Raw genomic sequence first — 18774 nt, forward strand, 5'->3', positions numbered from 1 at the left:
CCTGGCAAATGCAGTATTTTAATATTCATATGCCTTACAAACTTCTATCCACTTGCAGTGTAAAACTCTCAAAGAACTCTAGAGCAACAGCAGACGTAATTAAAGTAGACTTAGTAATTGAAGACATAATGGATTTTTGTTTCAACAACAAATTAACTAGTGGTCTAGACAAAAAGATACCACAAGTTATGTTTTTTTTCTAATGTCACAGGGATCCAACACACAGGGTCACTGTATCCATTGAATGACTCGTACAGTTTTGGAGATACAACTGACTGTGAAAATTCCTCCTGGCATTATTGCAATCTTTAGCTCTTCATTCCTCTCCATAAATAAAAGCCTCAGCAAAGAACTTAGAAAGGGTCTGCACATCAAGGTATTAAGTTGAGGCTAAAGAAATGGATTTGAATGTCTTCTGTAGAGTGCAACCTGAAACATCATAAAATTTGTCCCAGGAATACAATATGGCAAGGCTGAGTTCTGGAGCATAAAGCTGTAAGACAGAGAAAAAAAATATTCTAAGTTTGTTTAATGTTTATCAATAAAATCACTTTTCCTTCTACATTAATTTAATAGATTGTTGTAATATTTTCTATTAGGTTTACTAGGACTATGTTAGCAAGGTTAAAATCATTGCCTTCCCTCTCCTGCTATAAATTACATCTGAAAGGAAACTTGAAAAAATCAAGTAAAGGTTGGTGTGGGAAGGGACATGAGGTGGTCACCTAGTCTAATCCTGCGGCGTTACCTGCCACGGCCCTGGGTGGGTGGAAGGGTCCAGCTGGCACAGCTGCGTGAGGCCGCATGGCCGCCACATGAGTGGCACCTCAGGGGAGAATCATCTGTCCCCTGATGGTGCTGAGTGCTGCTCAGGGGTGCAGCTTGGGCAACTCTGCACACTGAGAGGAGATGAAGAGATGAGAGAAGGACTTTTCGTCTGCGAGCCCAAAGACTCCTTTATTTCCCCAGGTGGGGCAAGAAGGGTGCTCTCTGGGTGGGTGCAGTGGCAAATGCAGAAGAAATCAAAGACTACAGCGACTCAAATAGGGGGTGGGTGGACAGGGGTGCAAACCTGTCTCGCCCAATGGGGATAAACCAGAGAGGGATACAACAACCTATGATAATGTAGCAGGGGTAGGTACAAGGTCAGGGGACAAATAGAAAAGCTAAACTGGGGTGATTGATACAGAACTTTCTGGAAGAAATTGGGGGTGGTTACAGGATTGACAGCCAAAAGGGTATAAACAAACTCTGATTGATTGAACCAAATAAGGAGATAACAGGGAGAGGTGAGATGATTGACAGGTAACTGGGGAGCCAAGTGGGAACTTTTGGGGTAAACAACTTGGATCAAACCAACTGTGAGGGGACAAATGGGGGAGCATAAAGGCTAACTAACATTGATAAAACCAGCTGACTAAATCAACCCACACTGCAACATAGTCCCCCTACCCAGGGAGGATCAGTTGCAATATTTTGCCCAGAACCATGTCCAAATGACTTTCGAGTATCTTCCAGCAATCTCCATGCTGTACAACCTCTACTCCTCTACTATCTAATATTCTGCAGTCTCTATGGCCAACATGTGCCAGTACATTAAAAAACTATTTCCTGATGCTCAGATGGAACCTCACATGTTTCAGTATCTATATATTTTTCAAGTTTCTAAATGTATTCCATACCGTAGCCTCTTCATGCTTTGCTTTTGCTAGTCTAGTTTTATATGCAATTGTTAGTTATCGTTTTTTGTTAGAATGTTTGAGTCATTGTTTAGACAAGGAATGGTGCATGTAGCTGTCAGTTTACTGTGAAGAAATGCATCTAAAGAATACTCATGATAGTCCACAAGATAAAGTATCCGCAAAACAGGATAACAAAATAGTCAGGGGTTTTCTGTTTTTTTTTTTTTTTTTTCTCTGTTTGTTTATGCAATTATGGGACAAGCACATAAATGAAATAGGAAATTATGCTTCCACACACTGTATCTATGTTACAGGCATTTAAACAGAAACTCAAATTACTAAAAATGCCAACAACACAGTGATAACAGAGTACACAGTGGATGTTAGCTAGATGGTTAGAAAAGGAAAGCAGAGTAAAATATTTCAAAGAGAACTTACCTGTGAAATAGAAAAATATTCAACAAATTCTGTCAGTCCAAAGCATCTGAATGTTTGCTAAATGTGTTCAAAATGGAAACATTCATAAAATCCCTACCTAGGAAAAATGCATTTATAGTCCATTTTCTGGAAATATTTCTAATTTCATATCACAGAAATTTACTTGAGTAAATCGTGGGGTGTATTCCTCTGTTTCTCATGAGAAGCAGAGTTCACTAATACTTCATGTGTCTTGCTTCTCAGAAGAAAAGATTTTATTATATTAAAATTCTCTTTAGCTTTAACAGCTCAAATTGGTTTGAATGCAAAAGCAACACTTCACATTACATCCTGCCAACAGTGCTGACACTGATAATGCTGGTCATGCAAGAGGGACTCTTCAGTCAAAACATATAGAGACAGATATCAAAAGCAGCTTAAGAGTTGTAAATTCAAGGTGCGCTTGAAATTCCAGTACTACTATTGGAATATCAAACAAAAATATTAATAAAAATGAGTTGCCAATAATAGCTGCACTAAGCAGTTTTTCATTTTTTCCCTTATCTGTCTTGCTGAGCTAACTTCAAATCTCGTCACTTTTTCCTTCAGGTACAAAGATAATGTCTTTAACCCTGCCCTTTTAACAAAAATTTCAGTTCTTGACATCAAAATATTTTGAGAAGGAAGGTCTTACTGACCAGTAAATCCCTACAATGAAACAATGCTCAGAGGAAAATGGTGAGGGAGATGAGCCTATAAAGCTCTGGAAGTAATTCAGGCTGTGACTGCCCACAGCTGTTGTAGAAGCTGATTGTATCTCAGGCACAGGGCTCAGGTGTGGATCAGCAAGTAGTGTAAATGTTTACCCCTGAGTTCATTAAAACAGTGCAAGTGTGCCCCTAATTAGCTAGACAAGCCTGGGGCAGGGAGGGGGAGGACTGAATATGTGGCTCAGTCCAACATAGTTTATGGAAACTAGAGAAAATCAAAAGTATTTTGGAGGGAGTAATAGGTTTCAGCTGGCTTCAACTCATGTATCCCATTCTGGGGGCTGGGGATGCTCAGCATCATGGTGGTGAGCACATTACAGACACTGATTTTGAGAATGACAATGGCATTGAACTGTGTATTGCAATTGCTATGTATTGTTAGGCATAACTTATATTCTTACTCTGCTATGCAATAGATTTTGCATCACTCTGCTAATTTGTAAATCTCATGCAACATCAGGTATCTTTCATTAGTAAATTTGTTATTGAACTACACACTGCATGTGGACTACCTAAAATAACCTGTTCAGGGTAGTATAACAGAAGAGCCACAGAGTTGGGGACTCTGTAAGTAACAGACTGTGCTCATATGAACACATGTGATTTAAAATCTTGCTGGAAATGTCATAATAGCATCAGCATCCTAGTCTAACAACCTCAGACTCTGGTTTTCTTGTTTGTTTCAACACTAGCAACATGTGACAAAATAGCAAACATTTATAAAAAGAAATGTTATGCAGTATTTAATTTTATCTTTCTAATGTTCAAGAGGATTATTTTTTGTATTTAAGCATGATTATTAAAAGTATTTTTAAAACTCTGTAAATGAAAATGGCTTTTAATGTATATAAAACTAAAAGTTACATATATGACTATACGTACGGTTAACATAGCTAATGGTTGAGATAACCAAAATAATCTTTATCATGGAATATACAGAAACTAATATTAGCAGTCACATTCTTACCTATTAAAAATTGATGCAAGTTTTGTTGAGCTAGTGGCAGTTACAGAAGCATAGTGGTGAATTTTAAAAGCTTCAGATTTTTGTAGGAAATACAGTTGCTTTTATACTTTCCAATTGCCACCGTAAACTGGCACTGCTGTGTGTTGTGGGACTTGGAGCTGGAGGTAACTGAACAGGGGTGCCTTGGGAAGACTCCTATGTTTAGCTTAGGGTGAGAAAGTGTAACAACTTCCCAAGATCCTTCATTCCCAAATATAAATCGATACATGCCCATCACCCAGAGTTCACTCCTTCGCTCTGGAAAGTTCTGTATCTCCAGCCTCCTCATTAGTCTACCTGTCACAGCTATGCCTCTCTCGTTCTGTTATTGCTTGTTCCCGTATCACACCACCCCACCTCCTCCCTCAACCCTCATCCCCATTAGCACAGTGTACCCTGTCCCCTCCTACCTCTCCCAGTTGATAGACCCTGCACCCGCTCCAGTCGGGGCTGCTTTTTGCCACTTGATCGTCATCCCTGGCTCCCTTCAACAGTGGTTGTGCCCCTACCCTGTCAGCCTTGCCACCTTCCTCACTTCTCTCTGGACCCTCCTCTCTACCCTTAATAAATCCTGCTGGACTTCTACACGGAGTGCACTCCCATAATTTCTGGTGAGGAGAAAAATTTCAACATCCAGGCTCGGGTGTCTGGTTGACTGGGGGAGCTGCTGGCAGGGCCTGATGCAGAGACACTCTCGGGTCAGCGGGCACCCCAACAGGACCTGCCTGGGTTCAAAAACACACAGTGTTTTTGAAGTTATATATTTAGTTATGAGACGTGTAGGAGACAGGTTCACTTTTGTCCCACCCCCAATACAGCATCTAATATCTCAGCTAATTAGTTTTTGTTTGGTTGTTATTTTCTTTTAAGTTGTCAAAGCATTTTCAAGAAGCGTTTGGGATACAGCAGTGTTGTCAGTCTCTGTCAAACTTCTGGGAGCTACTGAATTCTATTTTATCTGTGTTTTCTAGAGATCAACTATGAATTGCAAGATTTGCATTAAAATATAAACAGCAGATCAATCCAGATCAGTGTTTTTGATATTTACAACTAATGCATATAGCATTTACTATTTTTTCCACTTTCTTTTACCTGTAAAACTATAATAAGAATATTACTATTCTAATTACCTTAATCTAAATTTTTCCAGCTTCTTATATTTGGGAAATATCATTGACTTTAAGAGATGATTTTAACAGTTTAAACAAAAAGGAATCAAACTTCTGATGTTCTGGTATTGTACTCTAAAGAATAAACCACATCATACAGCATAACAGATTTCAAGCATGGTGCTAAATAACTTTATTCATATTGAGTTTTTCATATTGAATTAAAGTCTGAACTATAAATCTAATTTGTTCATTTGGCCTTTACTAGATTTACTTTGGCCTGAAAACAGAGTATGACACATTGAATTACTTGAGAGTTCTCTATGTCCCGTGTTTCCTTGGAGCATTTGTGCTGCTGTGATTCAGTCTTTTCCTCCTGTTGACAAGGCAGCACAATTGTGCACTGAAGTTCGTGGATCAGAGGCATACAAGCACCAGTGGTCATGCGTCAGCAAAACGGATTTTCTCAATCAGGAGGATACTTTTGTGGTGGAAGAGGGAATCTGCAGCCTGAAGAGTACTTTCTGTGACCACTGGGTGATTTACTTCCTCTCAGGCTGTTAACCATCAATTATCTAAAGAAAATATGAATTAACAACTCTTCTGTCTCCCAAAGGAATCAAGGAATGCCTTGGTTAATTAGCTTCTTGATCTTTGTATTGCCGCTGCTCCTCAAGCTGCTTTTCTTTTCTCTCATTCTTCTGCTCATTTACCATTCCATATATTTTCCCTTATACTTCACTTTGCCTTCACTTCTGTCTATGTACCAAACACATCCGCCGAGTTTGAAGTACCAAACAAAAAGCTAAATTTCTTTCAGAAGAACCCCAGTATTGTTATGGTATTATACCAAATTATTTTCATCTGAAGTGATGATATATTCCATTCTCTTTTGAAGTAAAAAATCATAAAAAAGGCAAAAAACCTTAAAATTGAACTGTCAGATTGCATCTCATAACAATCCATTATAATATGATTCTTGGTCACAGTCAAGCCAAGATTTTGAGATTGTGTGCCTAAATTAGGAACCTAAATAGCTGGTTATATAATGTAATTTAGAAATTGCTGAGTATTTTAAAAATTAATGAGATTAATTTAGTTTTGGATTTTATTCCAATTCAGTCTTTCTGAATTCAATAGCAACAGTCAAAAGAATAAATAAGACTATAAAATTCTATTACTGGTGTCTGATTTAGCTTATTCCATACCGATGTCCTCAGAGGTCCTCAGAGACAACCAGCCTGACAACCAGCCTGACTTTTTTTGGGTCACAACAGGAGTATCACTATTTGTCAAAAATCCATCCACGGTCACTTGTACTTTTTGTGATACTCACTGGTTTTCCCAATTTTGTCAAATTGAATTTTTCCAAGCATTTGACTATAGTAAAAGCAACATTAGCTTAATTACATGCAATAAAACTCTGACCATGACTTGCAGAAGATTTTGTTATGTAGGCATGTATTTATCTACATAAAAATAGAAATATTTTCACCACCGCCTGAATAAGCTGCAGTTATAGACAGCTATATATTCAGATGAAATTAATAGAAAATTCTCCTTGAATATTTCTGAATACTTGCTGTGAATACAATTCTTTATAAAGAAATAACCCATGAATACTGGAACCTAGCCTGCAGTAAGAAATGGAAGCAGGCACTTGCTACTCTGCGTTCAGGTACTTGACACTCATCCCGAAACATTTCACTTCTAGCAAAATGCAAAGTTTACCAATACCACTCCTTTCCCTCTCACTTTAAGTGTATAATTTTATGTCAGAAATATTAACTCTGATTTTCTTTCTCTTTGTGCTAATTTTTACCTGTAGCCCTATATTGCCTGTGATGGGTTGTGAGCCTTGTACTGAAGTCAAAGGTTTGAACAACTCCTGTTTTTCAGATGTGCTGTGTCCAAACTTTTCTCAACTTTCCTCTAGCTTTGATTTTGCTTGGTTTAACTCTATCAGCATTTTCTCTAAGAAACCAGCAGTCTATGACTATTTTATTTTACTTTAATTTTTCTGTGTATGATCTAAAACAACTAGTAACTATTCTATCCAGAATTAGATATTTATAACCAATATAGATATTATAACAATGTAAAGAATTAATAGTTTTATTGAATAGCAGGTGTCTTTAGAAGTACAGATAAAGAAGACACTGTAGAAGAGTGCTGCTATGGGGTAAGGGATGGGATTTTGGTCTGGCAGAAAAGACCTCAGGGCTATAATCAGCTCATCCACAGTCAAATAAAGAAATAGACATCTGGGCAAAACTATCTAAAACACATAAAAAAGCACATATATCATGAATTTGGAGTAATGTGGAGCTGCAGACTAATGAAGAAAGATCAAAGTTGTAAAACTGTGTTATCAAACACGTAAATGTTTTTGGAGCAGAAAAAAGAAACCATTAACATGAGCATGGTATTTCTCCAAAAGGTGACTGCAGACACTGACAACTTGATATAATACACCCCTGTCCGCCGTCTTCACACAGCCATCGGCCTTTAAACGCAGAAGAGCACAGTAAATGGGAGAACAGCACCAGGAAATGGGGTAGAAAGAAATGGGCTATTACCATTTCCTGTATATGATTTGTTGGCCCCAGGTGGCAGGTAGACCCCACCCAGCTGGATGAAGGAGACAACTGGAAATGCAAAAGCAGAGGGAAGCAACTCAAACTTCTGGATTGAGATAATGGCAGTCTAATAAATTATGGGGGGAGAGGGGGGAACCCCAAACAAAACAACCCATCCCAAACAAGCAAACAAAAAGAAACCCTCAATTCAAGTGGTGCAAAAGCAGCCATTGCCACCTGCAGAACAATGGCCAGCAAGTCCTTGGGCAGTGGCTACTTTGGAGATAACCCAGCCCCGGTTTTGTTTCTTACCATGATGTCACAGAGTATGAAATGTCCCTTTGACCAGCTGGCTTGAGGTGGCCTGGCTATTTCTCTGTAATCATGAAATCACAGAGAGGTGTTTGGAAGGGACCTTAAAGATCACCAACCCTGCTGCCATGGACTGGGACACAGCTCACTAGAACTTACACTTGCTTGTCCTCCCCTAGCAAACTTGCTGACAGAGGCAGAGAAAGAAACAGATACTATCTTAACACTGGGCAAGCACTGTTCAAAAATAAGTATAACTGGTGTGCTATCAACAGTTTTGCTCACCAATCTAAAATATTAAATTGCCAATCTAAATACAGACTTGCTATGAAGAAAATTAACTTACTCTCAGCCAAATTCATTACAATCTCCAGGCCTTTTTCCAAGCCGTTTACATCATTCCCAGGCCCTACATTATTCAATATATTTTTATCTGCCACATCAAACCCCTTTTCTGTCCTTTGACATATCACAGATAGTATTCTGTTAGTCTAATATCTATCCCCATTCAAATGTCCATTCAATTCATTTAGTTCTTGACTTAAGCTTTTTCTGTTGTGATGGTCGTTCAGGACAGATTAATGAACTAAATTCCATTGTATCTAAACATATCACTAATATGTTGCACCACTCTAACCTTCCTCCACAGAAAATATAGTGAGCAGTTCATTTAAGCAGTCACCCTAGACATAGATTTGAAGCAGAAAATAAAATTAAATCATATCATTGCTCAGGCTTAATAGGGAAATCAAGGAATTATCATCCATGACAGTACCATTTTTATAATGTAGAAACGATAAACATCGTATACTGGATACTAATATTGCATTATAGTAGTGATAGTCTCTTATCTAAGAAACTGCATTGGCATTGACTATAGAGAATATGTGCATCGCAGCATTTTAAAATGAATCACAGCTTTTATCTCTTTACATTTATTTACAGTTTAAGCAGTGTGCCCCCTATGTTTTTTTGCATGATTTTATTATTATTGCTAGGAGCAATGAGCATGTTTTACAGTTTTCTGATTCTTTCTTCTCAGCCTTCTTTCAGTGAAGAAATTTGTTCTTAAGACATGCTGGGGGAAAGAAGTAGGGGGTAGAACAGCACATTCCTTATATCAGAATTTATGCCAGTGTCCTTTTAAAGATATATTTATTAGCTATAAATGCAGTTAAACCTTGTCATAGAACTTTCTTTTTTTATTATTATATTTTAATAATTATTAACTAGTATAACAGCTACAGGAGAGTACCTATATAAAGTACACGTCATATCACAGGGTGCTTTCTTAAATATTCATCATCTACCTCCTGCAAAAAAGCTGTCTTACATTTTGTCTCTTATTTGGCCACCTCCTACTTTGGCTAAAAATTCCACAAACTTGTTTCTTTGAGGTTTTGGGGACAGAGGTGGGGTAGGGGGTGGGGATGTAGATTTCGTTTGGCTGGTTGTTGTTGGGCTTTTCAGTGTTTTTTTGTTGGAAATAATTTTATTTTGAAACCTGTTTTCCTTTTGTCAGCTCTAGATGACAACTCATAATTCATGCCCTTCCAACCTTTGACTCTGAAAATACAAAACCCTACATCCTCTGATAAGTGGTAAGGCTGAAAGTCACAGTACTAGCAGGATATTTTCTTTCTATAGAATTGGAATCTCATAAGTTTTGATTTTGGATTGCCTATCTAATCATTGAGTATGTCACACACATGACAAAATAATCAGAATTATCTCTGTAGTGTTCAGATTTCTCTTTTTCATTAAGAAAACTTTGGGGAAGCATAGAAGGAACTGTGGAGAATTAGATCAGGTTTGTTGCTGGGGAGATAGGATTGACATCTGCATTCTTCTTCAGTCAGTATATAATAAAGATCCAAGTGATTTATCGAGAGTGTGGGTTATCTAAGGACTTGTTTCCATGTACCAGTACTTTAAATAAACTGTGCCTTATATACATGAAACCACTATAATGATGGACTGTCTATTTCCGGACCAGTGTGTGGTTTTTAAGTGACTAAGTAGCAACCACAGATTTGCAGCAGGCCTGAGATAAAACATAGATAAACTGATAGAATTTACTGCTTAAGCACGTACAGAAGATTTGCAAACATAGAAAGAGAAAGGAAATATTATTATAAATAATAAGACTAATTGTCAGGCTTTATTTTTATTGACTTGAGAATTTAGTTGATTGACTAATGTAAACAAATAATAAATGAAATATTACTCAATCTTATGTTTGTATTTGGATACAGACAAACTAAAGAAGTTATATAGCAGGGAACTTACATTTCACTTTCTCAATGCATGAGCAGAACCAGAGAGGAAGGCATTGTCTTTTTTCATGGAGTTCATTTAGCAACTGAAAAAAACAGAATATGGACACTAAAGCATAATTTCTGCATTTTTGCACTTGCTTTGTTACTGCATTCATATCTTATTACTGAGTACTCCTCTCTGTTTTTTACACTGATGTAGAGTTACTGATATCAATGACACTATCCTGAGATCCTGGATTTTTCATCTCAGAGTGTCAGAGAACTTAAATTTTTTCATGTTATTTATTCTTTTGCATTTGAGAGCATAATATTTAATTGAAAGTATGATTTAATATTAAATAGTTCAGTGATGTCTGACTCTTAGTGAGAAAAAGTATTTGCACTTAATTAGAGAGCACTTATTGGATTGCATTTTATCCTTTTATCAGAGGTTAAAATAAAAGAAAACATGCAAGAACAAACCAGAAAGAACGCTTTTCACCATATTCTGAAGGTTATACTGCCTGATGAGCAATTGCTTAGTATTTCTTTACAGCATGATTACCTAGCTTCCCCTTCTAAAAATCCCAGAAGTATTTAGAAAATGCCTGAGGTATCACAATAACGTTCAGACACAGCCTGTCAGACACATATGAATTAAACCTGACCAGAAGACTCCCTTATAAATTGAATTTCCCTGAGTTCGCTAGTCCTTCAAAATGAAAATTTTTCATGGTGCTGAACCAGTATCTGTCATCAGTCAGTGCTGTAGGTACAGCTCAAAAGGAAGGATCTCAGTGACTTCACAACTTTCCCAGCACATTTTCAGTTCATAGCAGCTGATACAATAAGGAATGGTACTCAGCTAGAAAACTTGAGTGACAAGAAACTGAATGTTCTTTTCTCATTAATACATGAATTTGACTGTATTTCTTTCAGTTCCAAGTTCCTTTCTAAGAGTATGGGTTTTTGTTTGCTTTTTTTTTCTGAATTTCCCTTTATATAAGTCTAAGATGCAGCATATATCTGAAGATTTTTTTTTCCTTTTATCCAGTTTGCTCAAAAAGAGGCTAGAATGACTAAAGTTTGCATGACTCACTCTTGTGAACTGCATGATGTCCTCAGTGAACATTAAATTCAATGTGCCCTGCTACAGCAATAAAATCTTTGTGTAATGAGCAGTATATGTGGCACTTCACCAGCAGCTGAGAAAAAGCACAAATTGTCTTTTGGAAGGCTAGACTTCCTTCAGGCCTTTAGCTTACCATAAAATGCTCAACACATGGTAAAGCTTGGTTTGCCTGGCCTTTCCTGACCAGCTAGCATTAAACAAATATTTTTCTGCACTAATGCAAATGGAAATCCCAGTCTGAAACTGGCTGAGAATTTTGGCTGGGAATTACAGAAAACAAAAACAAAAACAAAAAACTCACAAAAACAAACAAACAAAAAAAACAACAAAAAAAACCCCCAAAACAGTAGTCCAACATTTTTAAAATACTTATCTTGCAGTACTACAAGTTCTGTAGGTTTTGTGCATTTTTTTCTCCATGTTGCTTTTTAATTTAGAATTGATCAGATTACACACTTGATCTGTAATCTAATATGTAACTCTGAACTGTCGAGTGTATACAGGTCCTTTGTAATTTCATAAGTTGCCTAGTTAATATGTTTTGAAAGAATTTTAAGGTTCACATAATAATCATTATTCTTACTCCTAAATTTTTTAAAAAAAAAATTCAAAAGAAACTGTTTCCTAATGATTAAATGAAAGCTTGGTAGTAAAATACTTAATCTAATGAACATAGACATAGTTTTTAGTCTCCATAGCATGAATTTATTAAGACATTTGTTAATTGACTGGAGATGGGATGAGAAGAACCTTTTTTTTTTTCTTCAAAACTATCAGTACTAACATTAAGTAAAAGGATAATAAAAATAATTTCAAAACCAATCCAGACTCAAATATATGAATAAATAAATGGTTGAAGGATCATGTGATTGAAAACTTCTTCATGTTCATTGCCCAAAGAGATTTCTGTCTTGTGATTTTCCATGGTATTCTTGTCATTACAGTGGGTTAGCTCTTTGACTTTTACCTCCCATGCTCATTCACTTCAACTTCTACTACACAGCTGGGATTGGTAGAGTACTCACATTAGATTTGTGTATAAGCTGCAAAAATATTTCAGAGGGGAATTTTCTTGCAATATCAGCATTCCTTTTCCATACTGTACAGCTGCATTCAGAAGAAGAGTAAAGCAGAGATCTCAGGATATCCTTCAATTTTCCTTCAGTTTTCATCAACTGATCTGTTAGTCTTCTTTTTTAGTTGATTTTTTAAATTAGATGACTAATTCAGATTCAAGATAACATATTTTAATAAATACAGGAATGCTGGAAATTAGTGCTTTGAGACAAATTGAAATAAGAGAAATGTGTGCCTCTCAAAATAGGAAAAAAAAATCAGTTAAGATTGAACAAAGTTGATAAATCTTGTACATATTTCCACTGTTGTATTGATAAACATGGAAGGGATTAGAAAATGTATTATCTCCTCTCAGTTTGCCCTTCAATTACTCTAAAAAAGCCCAGAAAAAAAACAAATAGACAAAGAGAAACTGTAAAGGGATGTATAATTCAGTTTCAAGTCTCAGCTTTCCCATTTACACTGCCAGATGAAATATATTTAACTGTTGATACTCAAGAAATAACTGAAGTGTAACAAAGGCTTACCTCATAATACATTTCCATCCCTGTAAATGTATGTATAAAAAGTTGTTTATTTCCTAGACATCCTATTATTTTCATCTGTACCTGATTTGACTGTACAGGTTCTGTCAGAAATAAAGCTTAGTATTACCATTTGAATCTCAAAAATGGAAAAAAAAAATTATGATCCTAAGGATCTTTCTCAAAATATATTCTAAAATACACTACAAATAAACCTTGCACACTGGCTCATAAACATGTATGTTAACTATTTTTTACAACAAATTGTGATTTATAAAATTAAGTTGTTCTATTCCATAGAATATCTGGAAATGTACGAAGATATTCTCAGTCAATCATCCAGAGAATAAGAAGATGGAAAAAAAGCAGACAAGATATGAATATGAGGTTCAATTCAAAGCCCAAGGAAGAAGAAAAGTTTCTTCTCAATATCTTCATTGGGCCTGTGTGTGCTGAGTGATACAGTATTACCCGTGACTAAGGAATGAAAATATGTGACAAACAAATACCTTTGCTATAGTACAGACGTTGTCCTGAGATAAATAATGCACTAGATTTTATTTACATATTCTTTTAAAATGAAAGGGGCTTGCTTATTGATAGTCAGAAATTCTATTTATTTCCCATTACTTTTTTCTGTTGTCTTTCACAGTTGAAAAATTCTGAACTACAGAGCTGAATAACTGTGAAAATATGCAAAACACTATGTATTTGCTGTTTATTAAATTTTAAATGATAGCTCAATACACTTTCAGTACTTTTTGCTGTAAATATAATATTTTAGGGAAATTGTATTAATATAGAGATGAACAATATCGGTTTTTTCCAATAGCTAAATATGGTATTCTATGCCCAACTAAAATTAATACAGTATGAGTAATCCAAAATATTTAATTTCAAGTTGGAATATCCACAATTAGAACTTCAATTACTATGTGCTTTTTTCTGTATAAACTAGAATTCAGAATAGGGCATGTTTGATGGATACTCAGGTTCTAAGATTTTGCCTGGAATTATAGATAATATGTCTGATAACAAAATTCATTTTTTTACTTTTATAGAGTTATGTGTAATACAGTTTTTTTTTTTTATCTGACTAGAGTCAGTGGCAAACCACAACATAAAGTGCTCATCTGAAGTATCTCATTTCCAAAATACCATTTATTGTGAAAAACTATTTTATAGTTCATCAAGTATTTAGACCTATCATAACAAATACATTTCATACTAGAGAGATATTTATTATTTTATTATTGAATTTCTCTAAATTTATTTTAAGATGTGGTTATTGGTGCAATAATTCTATTGAAATCAATAACTGATGTGACATCTTAAACATGTTAAATTTTAACTACAACACAATCCCCCACATCTGATCTATAGGATGATTACTTTTTGGTTTGCGTTACATAAACTTCTGTGAAAAAATATTAGACCTGAACCTCTGCTCCCTCAGAGCTCCCTCAAATTCATGTCTTAGCACATGGGGGAGAAATATATCTTCAACTGTTTTTACATCTCATTAAACAATGATAATTGCTTTAATTTGATTATATGGCAAAATGCATTTGTCATGAGGTATAATCATCTAATCAGACGTTTCAAGCTCAAGACATTTGAATGTGCAACAGATTTTGACCCTATAATAAGTATAAGGACTGGAAAATGAAAGAAAGCCACAAGAGTGATCTGTCTTCAGTCTGATTACTTGATCATTGTTTTAGAGGAGCAGCTGTGTTCTGTAAAGACCTAAATTTGTTATAAATAAACAAAAATAGCACAAAGCCTGAGGAATCTTAAGTGAATTAAATAAATTTTATTGATTTAAAGACTTGCAAAAAAATCATATTATCAGATTAGAAAAATATATTGAAAGAACAAAATGCAGTATAATCATTCCAATGAACCATGTCGAGAAGAACATAGTTTCTCTATGGGTATGCTGCACTGTGTGCTGGTTCTGTGCTAATGAGGCGTTATCATGTTTCATTACGTTTACCTGCCTTCCTCAAGGTCACTTTTGCCAGGGCAGGGCTTTGCAGGCACCCATGAGTCCTGGCCGAGCTGTCACCGTGGCTCTGGGCAGAGCCCAGGCCCATGAGCCCCTGACAGTGACACTGCAGCGGGGCCGGTCCCCACTGCCCTGACCCACCCCCCATGGACCCCTGTGAGCACAGCCCAGCCCATACCCACCCCATCCCCAGGAGGTGCCTGTACTTATTTCTTTTTCTCTTAAAAAGTACAGTACTTTTCCCAATCATACTGAATGTGACAGCACATATCCTGAAAACAAGACCTACAGTGAACTCAGAAGACAGCTACCATTTATCTCTACTCACCGAAATACTTTCTGTGTTCATATTGATAGGCTGCAGAATTTACAGCAGTCTGACCCTGAAAAAAAAAAACCAAAAAAACCCCAAAAAAACCCAAAAACAAACAAAAACAAACAAACAAACAATATATATACCCTGTTTCCTACTTATGTTTGTTTTGATCTAGGCATGTAAGTATGGAATAAAATGACTTAGTAATTAAAGCAATCTTTCAAAAGTCCAAGGTCAGTAATAACAATTGATTAACATTCCGAGAATGATAAACTGTGTTGTAGTGTGTAATAGTATATTTTAATGTTAGATACCAACAGCAGATTGGTTTAGATATATTAGGATACAATGCTCTACTGACAGCATTGTTTCTCTGTTGTAGTACATTAAAAAAGCCTAGTAGCTCTACCAGATCTGTGCCTACAATGAGAAATATCAAATGTAGACCAAACTACTTTTATAAATTGCTTATAGTGTGAGGAAACAGAATTGAATTCTTCCATCTTTGTTACATGGATAAGCTTTATACTAATTTTCTATCATTTTTATGTGCAAGGTAAGACAGATGTACCTGTATCTATCAGTCACTTTTAATCTAATATTTCTTGTTTTAATTTTATCCCTTGAAATTCAGAGTATTTTCTTTTATTAATTTTACAATTTTCAAAGATTATATTGGCAGAAAAAAAACCCAAAGAAAAATCTGTTTCAGACCACTTCTAAAATCAACAGTGTCATTCAAATATGTGTAGAAAAATGTAAACTAGTTTGGTTTCAGCTGATTTTCATTAATGTGATCCACATTTTGGTTGTTATATTAACTTTTGGTTACATCGTGAGTGCTGAAACTTGAAAACTTATTTCCGACAAACTATCACACAACAATTTCTTCATATAATTGGGTTTAAACCTCTGAATATTAAGAGATAACTTCCTGCAGGAGAAGATTTCACGATCATTAATATTTTTATTATTCCAGCACCCACTGCCTTAATGTTCCTCTTTGGGCCATCTATTTCTTCACTATGAAAACCACTATATATATAAATCACCTACATAGAGTTTGCATGTTAGAGAATAGAGGTATTTTGAGAAAGATACATGTAAAAAGAATAAAGTTAAATATAATAACAACACAAATGTAAGACTGAAACCTTTAAAGTGCATTCTCAGTTGATTCTTAAACCTGGAAATGCCCAGATGTTGCAAGTTTCTCATGTTTTAATCTGAAAGTATGCTAGCTGACTGAAATTCTTGTTGCACGTGTTGTAAACTCTAGTCTTAGCAAGGATAAAAGTAAGTCCCACGCTTATTAGCTATTTTTACTCTCAAGTACTGATGGCCACAAATAAGAACATACATGTCTGATATTTCTGAGAGCCTGAATTGAGAGATTAAAACAAAACACCTATGGCTTCTTTCAAACTATATACATAAAGATGAGATTGGTGCCACAGCTCTGCCTCTAAATTTTTCTCATAAATATTCCTTTATCCATGTGTGTGATACAAAACAGTTACTTGGACTTGAAGCATCCAAAAAAAAAAAAAAAAAAAAAAAAAGAAAAGATTTTACTAACACTAAAGAATAACAATTATTTCTGATTTTATTTTATTAAACTCTTCTGCACTATACCTCAAAATACATATTTTGATTTATTTTTGTTTTCATTCGTTGTGTCTCTTTAAGATAGCTGTCTTAATGCTCTGAATATGATCTGGGAGATTTTTTGTTTTTTCGTTTTGGTTTTTTTTTTCTTTAAGTGTATGATCTTGGGCTTTATTGATTGCATGTCATCAAAATCTTGAGCTTTTTGGAGAACTATTAATTTCATTTTGGATTTCCTATGGTATTCTTCTAATACCCTAGTATTTTGCAAACATCACTTGATTTATCTTTATGACACTGCTGTGAAGTAAGCTCTTACCTCCCAGCAAGAGGAAGTTGTAAGTACTCAATGATTCTACAAATCAAGTCACACATTCTACAAAACCAGTTCAGTGTTTAAAAAAAGAAGGATCCACATTTAATGACAAGCTGTGAAATTATTGCCATATGTGATATGCTAAGCATTGCAAAAGAATATGTCATAAGTGCTAATACATCATTCTGTTTAGTGGATTATTTTACATCCATGAGATGATTTCACAGCCATATTTACCATATATTAAAATTTTCTCTAGGAATTTGCTACAAATTTGGTTTTGTCCGTGTAGAAAAAAATATTTTGGTCATGTGATTTAAAAACTGTATAATGATATTAATTTAAAGATTACAAAATTAAAAATGGACAAGCATCATAAATACTGTTATTTCCAAGATTTGATTATATGTCTTTTTAAACTTATATTTCTTTTCATTTAACCTTAAATTTTATAACTTTTGTGTTCATGTCCAAATGCTGGTTAAAGAATTATAAAACAACATTGCAAAATAAAAACCAAGATTTCTCTCACAACAGAAGAGCCAATATGGAACACAGGGTAAAAGAAATTTTTATTTATTTAATTTATTAATTTATTTGTATTTATTAATGAAGTTTTTCAAAACACAAAAAATAAGTTTTATTATCAATGAGAATGTATCAAAAATATACAGACAATGATAATGTAAGTATTACTATTTTAAGTAGTCATTAGTATTGTAAGCAGTTTTGATCAATTCCCACAGCTGATTAAAAAGCATCACTTTTTGCAAATAATTGTTGACATGAGCCTCATCAATTTAGACTGGTAATAAATGCTTCATCTATTTAAACCACCCCTCAGTTTATACTTGTTTATTATTATTATTCAAAGTGAAAAATAGTCATCTCTGGCCCCCAAAATGTGTTTCAAAGGGCTGAACTAGTAGAGGCAGGGAGAAGAGCTAGATGGAAACCAAAGACAGCAGACACCACAACAGCACTGAGTGGTGGGTGCTGTTCCCAGAGCCACAGGAACCACAGTACTCTTCTAATAATACTGCTGCAAAATCATCTCAGCATTACAAATATTTAAAATCATAGTGTCAATATTGTAATAGTCAAATTTTTTTCTACTGTGTGAGGCACTATGACACACATGGAAAAATGTAATGGCTGGGGTTGGAAAATACTTCAAAGATGATCTAGTTTCAGCCCTACTGCCATGGGCAGGGAACCTCCCACTGGGACAGGTTCCTCAAAGACTATCCAGCCTGGCCTTGAACAGTTCCAGGCATTCATAATTTCTGTGGGCAGCATGTTCTAGTGCATCACCATCCTCAGAGTAAGGATTTTTTCCTCATGTCTAAACTAAACCCTTTGTCCTATCTATGCCCTTTTGAAAAGCCCCTCTCAAGCTTTCTTGTAGTCCCCCTTTATGTACTGAAAGGTTGCTATTATATCTCTCTCAAGCTTTCTCTTCTGCAGGCTGAACAACCCCAAGGCTCTTAGCCTGACTTCACAGGAGAGGTGCTCTGATCATATTTCTGGCCCTCTTCTGGACTCATTTCAACCGTTCCACATCCATCTTGGATGTCCCACAGCTGGACACAGTACTCCAAATCGCCAAATGAGGAGAGTGCAGAGGAGGAAGCCTTCTGTCAATTTTCTGGTCATG

Source organism: Taeniopygia guttata, chromosome 4 (genome assembly GCF_048771995.1).
Source record: "Taeniopygia guttata chromosome 4, bTaeGut7.mat, whole genome shotgun sequence".
Classification (NCBI taxonomy): domain Eukaryota; kingdom Metazoa; phylum Chordata; class Aves; order Passeriformes; family Estrildidae; genus Taeniopygia; species Taeniopygia guttata.